Source organism: Phodopus roborovskii, unplaced genomic scaffold (genome assembly GCF_943737965.1).
Source record: "Phodopus roborovskii unplaced genomic scaffold, PHOROB, whole genome shotgun sequence".
Classification (NCBI taxonomy): Eukaryota; Metazoa; Chordata; class Mammalia; order Rodentia; family Cricetidae; genus Phodopus; species Phodopus roborovskii.
Window position 1 is genome coordinate 111,957 of NW_026125198.1, and position 13,024 is coordinate 124,980.

General features: G+C 40.5%; 1 long non-coding RNA gene and 1 pseudogene across 1 annotated transcript; both read left to right on the forward strand.

Moving 5' to 3' along the window:
- Nucleotides 1-109: 109 nt before the first annotated feature.
- LOC127226861 (uncharacterized) lies at nt 110-5,905 on the forward strand. The gene is made up of 3 exons (XR_007834939.1): nt 110-280; nt 5,657-5,764; nt 5,863-5,905. It is a non-coding gene; the product is annotated as an uncharacterized LOC127226861 (long non-coding RNA).
- Nucleotides 5,906-7,673: 1,768 nt separating this feature from the next.
- Nucleotides 7,674-8,443, forward strand: LOC127226828 (kininogen-1-like; annotated as a pseudogene).
- Nucleotides 8,444-13,024: the final 4,581 nt, after the last annotated feature.

Sequence of the window (13,024 nt, forward strand, 5' to 3'; positions counted from 1 at the left end):
CTTCCTACCTTATGTAAATGAGGATGCTGGGCTTCTCTGTGACAGAAACCAGGCTAGACTACTCTTTGGTTGTACCTGGTGACTTTAAACCTATTTTTTTTTTTCAGGAGAGGATTTGGTACAACCACTTCCTGAGGATTGCCCTGGATGCCCCAGGAAAATTCCTGTAGACAGCCCAGAGGTGACAGAGGCACTTGGTCATGCCATCAGAAAACTCAACACACAGAATAGCCATTCTTTCTATTTCAAGATTGACACCGTGAAAAAAGCGACATCACAGGTCTGTAAATAGTTGCAAAAGATGGGAAGTTGTAGCCTATGTGTAGACCGATTGCTAATTTGACACCCCCCCAACCCTCACCCTGTCTTGGCTCTGGTTGGGAAACCATACTTGGTAACAGGATTATTGGTTTAAATTCCAAAGTCCTAACCCTTCTGTGTGCTTGAGTGTTTTGGACAAGTATAGTTAACATTCTCTGTTTGCTAGAAGTGATGGCACACACTTTTAATCCCAGCTCTTAGGAGGCAGAGGTAGGCAAATCTATGGTTTAAGGTCAGTCTGGTCTACAGAGCTAGTTCCAGGACATCTAGGCTACACAAAGAAACCCTGTCTCAAAAAACAAAAAGTCCAAATCAAAACAAAAGGTCTGTTTTCTACCTGAAAATGTCTGGGGCAAAGCTCAAAATTACCTTTGTTTTATCTGTTTAATTCTATTAGACTGTGCTTCCACTCCAAACTGGATTGATAGTTATAACACCAAGCTCTGAATCTCTACCTTCCATGAGTGAGATTTCTGCCCCACTGCTGCAGGTCCTGAGGCTGTGGATAGTGTTCTCTGGGGCTGTGGATGGTGTTCCCTGAGGCTGTGGATGCTGTTCCCTGGGGGCTGTTGATGGTGTTCCCTGAGGCTGTGGATGCTGTTCCCTGGGGCTGTGGATGCTGTTCCCTGGGGCTGTGGGTGGTGTTCCCTGGGGCTGTGGATGCTGTTCCCTGGGGCTGTGGATGCTGTTCCCTGGGGCTGTGAATGGTGTTCCCTGGGGCTGTGGATGGTGTTCTCTGGGCTGTGGATGGTGTTCTCTGGGGCTGTGGATGGTGTTTCCAGGGACTATGGATGTTGTTCTCTGGGGCTGTGGATGAACTAAACCACCAATTCAATTTGCATATACCTGAGACTTTTGATGCAAACTGCCACATTAGTGCTAAGGGAACAAAATGGAGAGATGGAAGGCAGTTCAAGAAAGGAACTGATGACCAGAGGTGCTCGTGCAGGCTTTAATGCCAATACTCAGGAGGCAGAGGCATGTGGATATCTGTGAATTTGAGGTCAGCCTGATCTACAGTGTTCTGATTCCAAGATAGCTGGGAATACACAGAGAAACCCTGTCTCAGAAACAAAATAAACAAACAAATATATAGATATATAGATATAGATATATAAAAAGAGAGAAGAAAGGAAAAAAGGAAGAAGAAGAAGGAAGGAAAGGAGGGAGGGAGGAAGGAAGGAAGGAAGGAGGAAGGAAGGAAGGAAGGAAGGGAGAGAGCTGATAAAAATAATTACTATTTAAGAATGAACTTTGGGCTACGTGAGAGGACCTCATGACATGGGGAGGCAAGAACCAGCCCTTGAGATAGAAATCACTAAAAAGGATCTAGTGTTGATTCTGCTCATCCCAGCAGGGACCAAATGTGCACCTGACCAACAGTGTCTGCATGTCCTCAATCCTTGTTGGCGTGGACAATTGAAAATGATGTTGCTCTGCTTTTTCACAGCACGTGTCTTTGCTTATTAGCAACAGTAAACCTTTTCCTGACTGGTGCACACTATATTGTCTTTTCTGAGATATTCAGGCCTCAGTCCACTTTTCAACATTGGGTTTTATGCTCACTACAGTCTTTATCCTTCATCTCAGCTTTACCCATTTGCCTTTTTACTTTGCTTATTGTGGTATCTTACCTATCATTTTTAATAAACTTTAATAAACAAATAAACATCACACTCCAAAATTAACCACACTCAAAGTCTATATTGTGATGATTTATTATTGTCTATGATTTATTAAAGCCACTAGATATCAAAATAGCAAAGCAGCTGTAGTAGTTATCCATAGAAGCTGGGCAGTGGTGGAATACACCTTTAATCCCAGGACTGAGGAGACGGCAAATGGATCTCGCTGAGTTCAAGGCCACCCAGGGCTACACAAGATTGAGTCAGTCTAAAAGAGTAACAGAGCTTACACCTTTAATCCCAGGACTCATGAGAGGCACTTAAGACAGGAACAGGGTCTCAGCTGGCATTGATTCTCCAGTCACTTTGAGGATAGGAAGACATTGATTCTCCAGCTACACTGAGGAGAGGCAGCAGTCTGAGGCTTGGTGAGAGCTCAGGGGAGAGATCAGCCTTTCAGCCTGAGATAACGGTAAGAGCTAATGGCTTGGCTGCTTTGCTTCTCTGATCATCAGCGGCTTTAATAAATCATAAACAGTATATTACCAACTATATAGCTTAATGAACATATGCAAATATAGTTAGTATCAAAACAGAAGTTGTGAAGCTTCACATTGTTTTATGTTTGCAGTATCAAATGTATTTTATGTACTTATTCGTCATCAAAACCAAAAAGTCCATGACAGAAGTAGCACTAAAAACCAATTAGCTTTATATTTTCATTCTTGTTCTCTTTCCTTCATCTTATACTATCTTCATATGTACATTGATTTAAGTATATTATTGGCCAGGTTCCTCATATGAAAACATGTGATATATTTCTTTCTGAGATTATGCAACCTCATTTAATATTTATTATGCATTCTAAACCCGTGTATTTTCCTGCAAATTTTTAATTTCATTTTTTTCTTCAGAGTTGAGTAATATTCCAGTGTACATATATATTACTAAATTTTCCTTATCTCTTGTCCATCATCTATTGATGAACAATTAGATTGATGTCAATTCTTGGCTATAATGAATGAAACAGTAATAAACATGGGGTATAAATATCTATGGAAGGGTGTGGAGTTCTCTGGGCATATGCAGAGAGTGATATAGATGGGTCATATAGTAGTTCTACTTTTTTTAAAACGTTTTTTAAAGGAATGTTCAAACTGGTTTCCATAATGGCTGTATTAATTTGCATCCCTACCAACAGTGAATAAGGGGTTCATTTCTCTCCATATCCTCTCTGATTTTGTTGTTGGATTGATTAATTGTAGCCATGCTGAGGGAAGAGGTGTTATCTTGAGGAAGTTTTTAACTTGCATTTTCCTGAAGGGTAGGAACACTAAACACTTTTTTGAATAGTTATTGGCTATTTGTGTTTTTTTAAAACAAAACAAAACAATACAAAGCAAAACAAAAAAACCTGCCTATCAGAGCTGGATGTGGTGATACACACCTTCAATGCCAACACTTGGGAGGCAGAGGCAGGAGGATCACTATGAGTTCAAGGCCAGCCTGGTCTACAAAGCTACACAGAGAAACCCTGTCTCAAAAAAAAAACAAAAACAAAAACAAACCAAAAAACCCAACAAAACAAGCAAACAAACAAACACACAGAAAACTTCCTATGAGTGTGTTTGTCTATTTGTTGATTGACAGTTTTATTCCCTTGGCATTTAATGTCTATAATTCTCTGTAAACTCTGTCTGCCTGCCGTCTAGTCTAGCTAGTAGAGATAACCCCATGCTGTGGGTTGTGTATCCTGCTGTTTCCTTGGTTGTGCAGAGACTATTTTCATGTAGTCCCTTCTGTTGACACTTGGGGCTGGTTCCTGTGCCAATCGAAGGCTGTCGGGCTGTCTCTGTCACTGTGTGTGTGGTTGTGTGTGTGGTTTTTTTTTTTTTTTTTTTTTTTTTTTTTTTGAGGTAAAGTATTACGTGGCTTCCAGCATTGTTCTTGCTCCTTAGGGTTGCTTTGGGTACTCACACTTCTGTAGTACCATATGAATTCTTGTATTATTTTTTCTAAGCCTGTGAAATACGACATGGGATTTTTATAGGTATTGCATTAATTCCGTATATTAATTTTTGTCATTTGGACATTTTCACAATATTGATTTTGCCTATCCAGGAACATGAACTCTTTTCTATTGTCTAGTACCTTCTATAATTTCCTTTGCTGATATGTTGAAAACTTCATTGTGGAGGTCTTTGACTTCTTTAGTTGGATATATTCCTAGATACTTTTATTCTTATTTTACTTTTGAGACAGGATCTCATTATATAGTTCAGGCTGGCATGGAAGTCACTATGTAGACCAGGCTGGCCTAAAACTCACAAAGATCCACTTGCCTCTCTGCTCCCACTTGCTAGGATTAAAGCATGCACCACGGTGCTATGCCACTTACTCTGAATTTTGAGAAATAATTTCTATTATTGCTTATCAAAATGTTTAAGTAAACATTTCTCCTTTTACTTTAGGCTTGCTCCCACTGTTCCTCTTAGGAATGTCCTTCCATATCCTGGGCTCTGATTAATATTTATTCATTAGTTATTCTTTTAACTTTCAAATATACCTGGGATTTATATTGGCATATAATGTTCTCTACTGGGAAAAAACAAAAAAACAAAAAACAAAGGAATGAACTTGGGCACTGTGGCTTCATGCTTCATGCATTGGAAACCTTGATAAGTGCGCCTCTGGTGGTGGCAGTGTGGATGCAGTCTTGAAACCCTTCTAGGTGTGTTGAATTTGCCCCTCCCAGCTCTGAATTAGGTTGAGCTGTCAGCATCTGGAAGCCAGGATGGCAGCTAACACCTATAATTCTAGCACTTGGAAGGCTGAGGCTAGGAAGGTGGTGATTTTGATTTTGATACCACTTGTTACAGGCCATAATGAGATTATGTCTCGAATAAAAAATAAAAATTAAAAACGTTGAGAATATGGCTCAATGGTGGGCCTCTGGGTCCTAGCACCCATCCCTAGTACAGATAAAACAATAAAAGCATGAAGAGCTAGAAAAGGTTTCAATTGTTTTTTTACATAATGGGATTGTGCTACCAGTATTTAATCCCCCCTTCTCTTTTTTTCAATAAGAGCTGTATTTCCAGGTCAATACATATAGATGCATTCTTTTCTATAGCTATGTAATACTCCAAACACAGACGCATACAGGGCTACAGAGTAAGACCCTGTCTGAAATAAATAAATAGATGATAGATAGATAGATAGATAGACAGATAGTTTAAAGATTTAGAGGTTTCACAATATTAAAAATATAAAAAAGCAATAGATAATCAAAATATTTTCCCTAATTGTGTAATTTAATATACATAAGAACTTACTGATTCAGTGTTTGACAACATCAAGAAAATATTTTAAGGTTGCCTTACCATGCCTCAGAATGTATTGTAACTTAAGCCCTGAGTTACTAGTGAATGCTGTTTGTAGCTTTTGAACATTGAAATTGATACGTGTATATCAAACAGTATAGCCTGCTTTTCTTCTGCTTAGCAAAAGAGGAAGCTAGCCCAACTAATATCCAGAAATCTTAGATATGTCCACAAACTGAAAGTCTGCATCAGATGGGGAGTATGACTATTTAAGATGGTCAATATATAATGAAAATGTCAAGGGAGTGAAACTCACTGGAGTGAAAGTGTACAATTAACTGTACAAATCCTTATTAAACACTTGTTTTGTTCTAAATAACTTTACAGGTGGTGGCTGGAATGAAATATTTTATCGAGTTCATAGCCAGAGAAACTGAATGTTCCAGGGAGAGCAATGCAGAACTGACAGAAAACTGTGAAGTCAAACCCGTTGGCGTGAGTAGCGTGGTGCCTATGTGATGCTTTAAGAGTCCACTTTCTCCACATGCCTCATGACTGACAATTTTTCTCTTGGCTTCTGCTTTCTTGATTAGCAAAGTCTCAACTGCAACGCTAACGTGTACATGAGACCTTGGGGAGAACAAAGTCAGAACCGAGACTGTCAACTGCCGAGCATTAGAAATGGTAGGAATTCAGCTTGGGGCCAGTTCTGCCTATTCCAAAAAGCCCTATCTAGTATTGAAAACAAATTATTACTGAAATAAACTGGGGCGGTGGGGGGTCTTTCTTTTTAAAATAGTAAGAAGTTGTATGTTTCTATGCTGATCTTGATTTTTTCGGCTGGAAAGGAGAACAGGCAAACTCTTGGTCACTGAACTCATTGTCAATGCTCTGTGGCTGGCAGTGAGGAGCCAGCCCAGGCACTGACATTAGCATCACACACCTCCAAGATATGCCTCAGACACATACAGCACTGTGCATTGTACATTCAAGGACTCTGTGACCTACTCCCCTTCCACAGTTAATGAATCTTAACCTGCATTTTAAAGCTCCTCAAAGGGTTCCCACACATGATCCAATTCTGTAGGGTTACTCTACATCATCCTTCTAAGTCTTTAAAGAATGTCCTGTTGTGTCTAGCACTTTGTTAGTTATCAAAGATGGGACACTCAGATTTGCAATTTGAGCCAGGCAATGGAGGCTCACACCTTTAATCCCCACACTCAGAGGCAGAGACAAGCAGATATCTGTGAGGTTCAAGGCCAGCCTGGGCTCCCAAGCGAGTTCCAAGACAGCCAGAGCTGCTTTACCCAAAAACCAAAATAAATGAATGAATGAATGAATAAATAAATAATTGAATATGCCTTCGAAGCTCCCTGAGTGAATCACATCACTCTGCTCCTTGTCCCTGGCTCTGCACAGCAAACTGCCTGCACTTTCTCCCCAGTCCTTAGGCAGCTGCTGTTATGTTTATTTCGCAGAAAAGCGAGTTAATTTGTACAGCATCCAGTGCAGGTCAAATCAGAGCCCACCCTTCCCATCATGGTCCTGATTTCTAGGAGATCTTGCTTGTCTCTGAAGCCGAAGTTCTTTCACCTTTGAACACTTGCTTCAGCTGTCACCTCTCACAGGTGGTAAAAGGGGAGGTGGAGAGGGTCAAGGTAGCCATGCTTTCCTTCAAGTTGCCACCTCTCTTTTCTGGTTTAGGTCCTTGTCATTTGCATAGTGTCTCTACACACTGTAAAAAGCTCTGATCCAGCTGTGAGCAAGCTCTTTGGTGGCTCAGCTGACAGAGTGGAGCTGTAAAGAAGCCTTCTAGGGATAAAAACGGCAACTGTTGTAATGGAAGTGTTATCAGTGTACCCCCAGCTATTACGTGTAGTTCAACCACCCAGTTTTTCCAAATGAAGAAAAAACTCTCAGCCTTGGGAATATTATTAAGAACAATAGTCGGGCAAGGCTGGGGGATAGAACTCAGTGGTGGAGTACTTGCCCACATGTATAAGGTCTGGTGATTAATCTCCAGTACACAAAGTCCACAAACCTCAAGAACAATCCAAAGAGAAGGCATATTGTTAATTAATTTTTCTAGAAAATCTAATATAGTATTTAAGACCTAGCAAAAATCACCCCATTGTAAACCAAAAAAATGGCATCATCAGGGTCTTAGTCTCCCTTTCTCCTTACTGACAGTGTGGTTCTGACATAACTCGCATTCATCCTAATATTTCCTGTCTTAGATTCACACAATGACTGAGAAGGCCTCCAGGTTTTACACCTTCCGGTCAGTCCAAGTTCAAAGAAACAAGAAGGAACAACTGTAAGTCCACCCTACACTTCCATGGCATAAGAAGAGCAGGATCCAGAAAGTGAAGGAAGACCCACTCATGGGCATGACAAACAAATGAGGCATAAGGTTGACCATGGTCATAAGCATGGGCATCACCAAGGCCACTGGCCCCCAAAGACATGGCCTGGCCATGGACATCAGCATAAATTAGTTCATCTTAAACCCCAAAGGGAAGATGGCTTTGACCACAGACATCTAGTGGAACATGGTCATAAGCATGGTCATGGTCATGGTAAACACAAAAATAAAGACAAAAACAAAGGAAAGCACACTGACCAGAGAACAGAGCCTTTGGCAAGCTCTTCTGAAGACAGTAGTACTATATCCTTCACACAGGCACAGGGGAAGGACCACCTCCTACGCCCCCTCCCCTAGCTCAGCCATGTGTAATGATTACCTCTTCTGACTTTCAGGACTCAGATTTAATTGATGATATGGTGGTTACCCCACCACCATATGCCACTGAGAACGATGATGATTTCATCCCTGATATCCATGTACAACCAGATAGCCTTTCATTTAAGCTGATATCTGACTTTCCAGAAGCAACATCCCACAAATGTCCTGGACGCCCATGGGAAGCCAGCTCACGGTAGAAAAGATCCAGACCCAGAAGGGGAAAAGTACTCTGAGTTTGATCTTGCTGATGCTCTTTCTTAGCTTACACAGCCCACTAGCTCAGAGAGTCAGAGAAAGCACCCAGCTCACCTTCCTCCTCCACCGTCATCCCAGAAGCCTCTCCTTGTCTCAAATAAGTCTCCTCCAACTCCGTGTCCCTCCCCTCTACTTCTTCTGCAACTATCTGTCCTTCTGACTCCCTCGTACTTTCTCTATGATTTTTTTCAAAATAACCTTATCTTCACTTCCTGTCAACTAGTTGCTTGCTCCACCTTTTGACCTTTGATTGATTTTATTTAATCCTGCTTGCAATATTCAAACAGAAAGATCTTGGATTAAAAGGTGTGCCCTATGGCTGAGCCACACCACAACTAGAAACAGGTTTTTCCAGTAAATAATGCAACCTCATGGTTCACAGTGAGATCAAATATCCTGCAAAAATATGACTTTTTGTACCCACTGGTGAGTCCACCAGGCTCCATTGGACAGTTCCATACCCATGGCCACTGAGATACTCTAGTGGTCACTAAACAAAACAAACAAACAACCTGAACATGAGAAATAGACCTGAGGAGGGGGCACTGACAAGTATGGGAGGAAAAAAACAGAGTGAAGGATAAGAATAACAGAAATATATATATACACACACACAGATATGAAAATTTCAAAGAATATATATGTGTACATATATAAACATGTATGTATATGTAAATGAATATATATGATACATATATGTGAAATTGTCAAAGAGAAAATTCAGCCTTGTTCGATATTATTGATTATAAACAACCAAAACAACTGAAGCTGGGAGATGGCTAGTGGGTTAAGAGACACTGACTACCTTTCCAGAGGTCCTGAGTTCCAAAAAATCCCAGCAACCACATGGTGGCTCACAACCATCTCTAATGTGGACCCAATGTCTTCTTCTGGCATAAAGTTGTATTCATGCAGATAGAGTATACACACACACACACACACACATATATACATATATATATGTATGTATGTATACATATATATGTATATGTGTGTATGTATAATTAATTTTCAAAAATTATCCAAATGAGAAAGAGACAAGAGTTGATCCCACACCACTGAATAAATGGTATCAAAGGAGCCCTCTCATTGTAGAATTGCCACAAACCTTGAATTTAGAAAAAAATAAAATCTACAAAATGCAATAAAGTGAAGGGCAGAAACTAAAACTAGGATGTGGTTTTTTAACAGCTATCCCCGTCTGTGAATGCATGTATTGCTGCTGTTTGAAGTTACTGTAAGCATTTGAGCTCTAGTGTTTCTTTTTTTTTTTCTCTCAAATATTGTCTATCTTTTAAAATAAAATCCAGCGCATCCAGGAAACATTCTCACCTTGTCAACTGGCTTCATCACTTTGCAAATGTTGAGCAGGAACATCAAATTAACCAAGGATTTTGCTGAATTTTTTTTACTTACAGAGGGCTCCTAAACTCCTGCGAATACAAAGGGCAGACCCTCGGGGGCAGGGGAGTCAGCGCCTGGGGAGTAAGGCGAATCTTCACACTTGGCACAATAGCCCCAGCAACGACCCCAGTGGAAGGGGACCAGAAGAAGCATGGGATGCATGTAACATGGAAGAATGTCCCTTAGTCACTCTGCTCCCTGGGTGAAATAAAATTCAGACTTGATGAGTTCACAGTGGTCTCTCTTTCAGCCACCCCCTATCTTGTAGCAAATCGAAGCTGTCACCAAAGTTGGGCCACACAAGCTCCACAACTCCACTGAGGAACATTCTCTAAATAAGACAGGCATCCTTAGATGGACTCCTCACCGAGACACCACAGGTGCTAAGTGCTAAGTGAAGGGTTAGTGAGAGGACTTCTGCCAGTGTTTAAAGATTAGCTCTTTCTTTTTCACCCTGCTCATGCTCACCAAGCCAATGGTAGGAATGATTAGACTTGCTTATTAATATTTCTAAATCTGGGTAATTACCAAAATAGGAATTAATCTATATCAATATGATGTCTACTAACTTCTCATTATCAGAAAATATCCAGTGACCACAGCGGCATATACTTGTAATACCAATAGTGGGGAGACTGGGAAATGGAGGATTACTGAGAATTTGAGGTCAGCCTGGGTTACATAGTGAGTTTGTTCAAGGCCAAGATAGGATGCATAGAGAAACACCCCCCACACACACACACACACAAAACAAGCCAGGCATGGTGGCTTGCCCTACATCAACTGGGAGAAAGAGGCAAGATCTTTGAGTTCAAGCCTAGCCTGAACTTCAAGGGAGTTCTAGTACAGCCAGGGCTACACAGAGAAATCTGCCTATCATCCTGAGGACCTACTAGAAGCAAACACTCTCTCTATGAATAGAGTACCCCACTTTCCTTCCCGTATTTGAACCCCACCATTCCAGGACCTACCTGAAACACTAGCTCCCTCCAGAGACAAAACCCTCACCTCAACTCCCTCTGGTGCTTTAACCCTGACCTAACACAGCAATATACAATATCTCTTAATTTAAAAGCTCTGGAGTGAGCCAGGCATGGTAGTGCATGTTTTTAATCTAGCACTCAGGGGGTCTTACTATGAGTTTGAAGCCATCCTAGTAGTTTACAAAGCAAGTTCCAGCGATCCAGGGCTGCATAGTGAGACCCTGTCTTTAAAACAAAAAATAAAATAAAATAAAACAGCTCTAAGATTTATTTATGTATTTATTTTATGTATTTGAGTGCTCTATCTGCATGTTGAACTTTATGCCAGAAGACAGCATTATATCCTATTATAGATGGTGGTGAGCCACCATGTTGCTGGGAATTGAACCCAGGTTCTCTGGAAGAGCAGCCAGTATTCTCTAACTGCTGAGCCATATCTCCAAATGAAGGAATATATTTCAGCACAAGCCCAGGGCCAGTATCATTGCAAATGGAGACAAACTTGAAGCAAAATTATTAATCTTGAGCAAGACAAAGCTGACAATTCTCTCCATTACTATTTAATGTAGTTCTTGGGGAGTCTTGGGTAGACCAATAAGAAAAAGAAAAGGATATGAATAGGGGAAAAGAGTCAAAGTATTCCGGCTGCACATGGTATGATTTTAGCCATAAAAGACTGTAGGGCCAGTTTGGTGGGTCAGTGGGCAAAGGCCCCCTATAGGCAGTCCTCATGACCTGAGATCAATCCTGGGACCCATACAGTGGGGAGGAGAGAACCAACCCCTAAAAGTTGACAATCCAACCATAAGCATCCCACTAGTCCACAGCAAATGAGCATACACATAAATAAATAAAAGTAATTTCTAAAAATTAAGAGAGACTTAAAGATGTCACCAAAAACTCTTAGAACTAAAAAAAAAACCAAAAAAAAAAAAAAAAAAAAAACCTACTTTCAGCAAGGTGGGCATAATATAAAATTAATATATAAGATATACTGATGGCAAGTATACTGAGAAAGACTCCTAGGAAACAATTCCATTCACAACAGCCTCAAAGAAAATATCCTGGAATGTCTACTAAGGGATTGAAAGACCTCTACAATGAAAACTTTACATCTCTAAGAAAAGAAATCAAGGAAGACACAACAGGACAAAAAACATCACCTGTGCTCAGGGATTAGACCTGAACTGTGAAAAAGACCACCTTGCCAAAGTTATCTATCTCTGCAGATTGTAGGGTTCACTGGAATCCCAATCAAATCTCTTTGCTGTTCCTCATGAAAAAACAAAAAAGACCTCAAGGTTCCTATAACAGCACAAAGACCCCAGATAAAGGAGTACAGCTGGAGTGTATCCCCATACCTGATTTCAAAGTGCACTTCAAGCCATAGGAACAAAGCTACCATAGATTCTGGAAAAAATGCAGAGAAGCTGATCATGGGGCAGAAAGAAAGCTGCACAAAGCAGGTCCACATTACTACAGCCATTTGGATTTTTTTTAGGAAGATGCCAATGATACACACTGGAGGAAAAATATCATGTTCAACACTTGTCCCGAGGAACTGGATATTCACACAAAAAAGACTAAAACCAGATTCTCTTATCTCTCACTCTACACAAAAATCAGCTCCAGATGTATCTAAGGGTCTCAATATAAACCTTGAAATCAAGAAGAAAAAGTAGAGTGTGTGTGACAAGTTACAGGGTGTAGAAGGATTTTCTGAGAGGACCCTTTTGTTGGCTCAGGAAATAAGGCCAACAACTGACAGAGTGGACTTCAGCTTCTGGTACAGCAAAGGAAACTGTCAATCAAGTCGAGAAGTAGTTTTAAGGAGAGAGCAGATTCTGTCTCTAGAAAAATAAGTTAAAAAAAAACTATATATGAGCAGTTATACATCTAACAGAAGGTTAATACCTGGACTATACAAAGAACTCAAAAAATGGCAAGAAAATGGAATTAAATGGTTCTCAAAGAAAATTACTGTAGCTAATAAATATTGTTTAAAGTAGCTCAAGACATCAGGGCTGGAGGTAGTTCAGTGGTTAAGAGCACTCCTCTTGGAGTTGAGGAGGATCTAGATTCAGATCCCAGTGTCTCCAACATGGTATAAGCCCACAACCATCTGTAACTCCAGCTTCAGGGAATCTGACATCCACAAATAACAGGTACATACAGGCAGTGGCAGGCAGGCAGGCAAAATACCCATAAAACACAAAAATAAACTCCACAACTATTTTCTTAGATTTATTTATTATTTATTATGTACACACAGTGGCTCCTAAGTTTACATGTATGTCTGCACACTGGAAGAGGGTACCAGATGTCATTACAGATGGTTGAGAACCACCATGTGGTTATTGAACT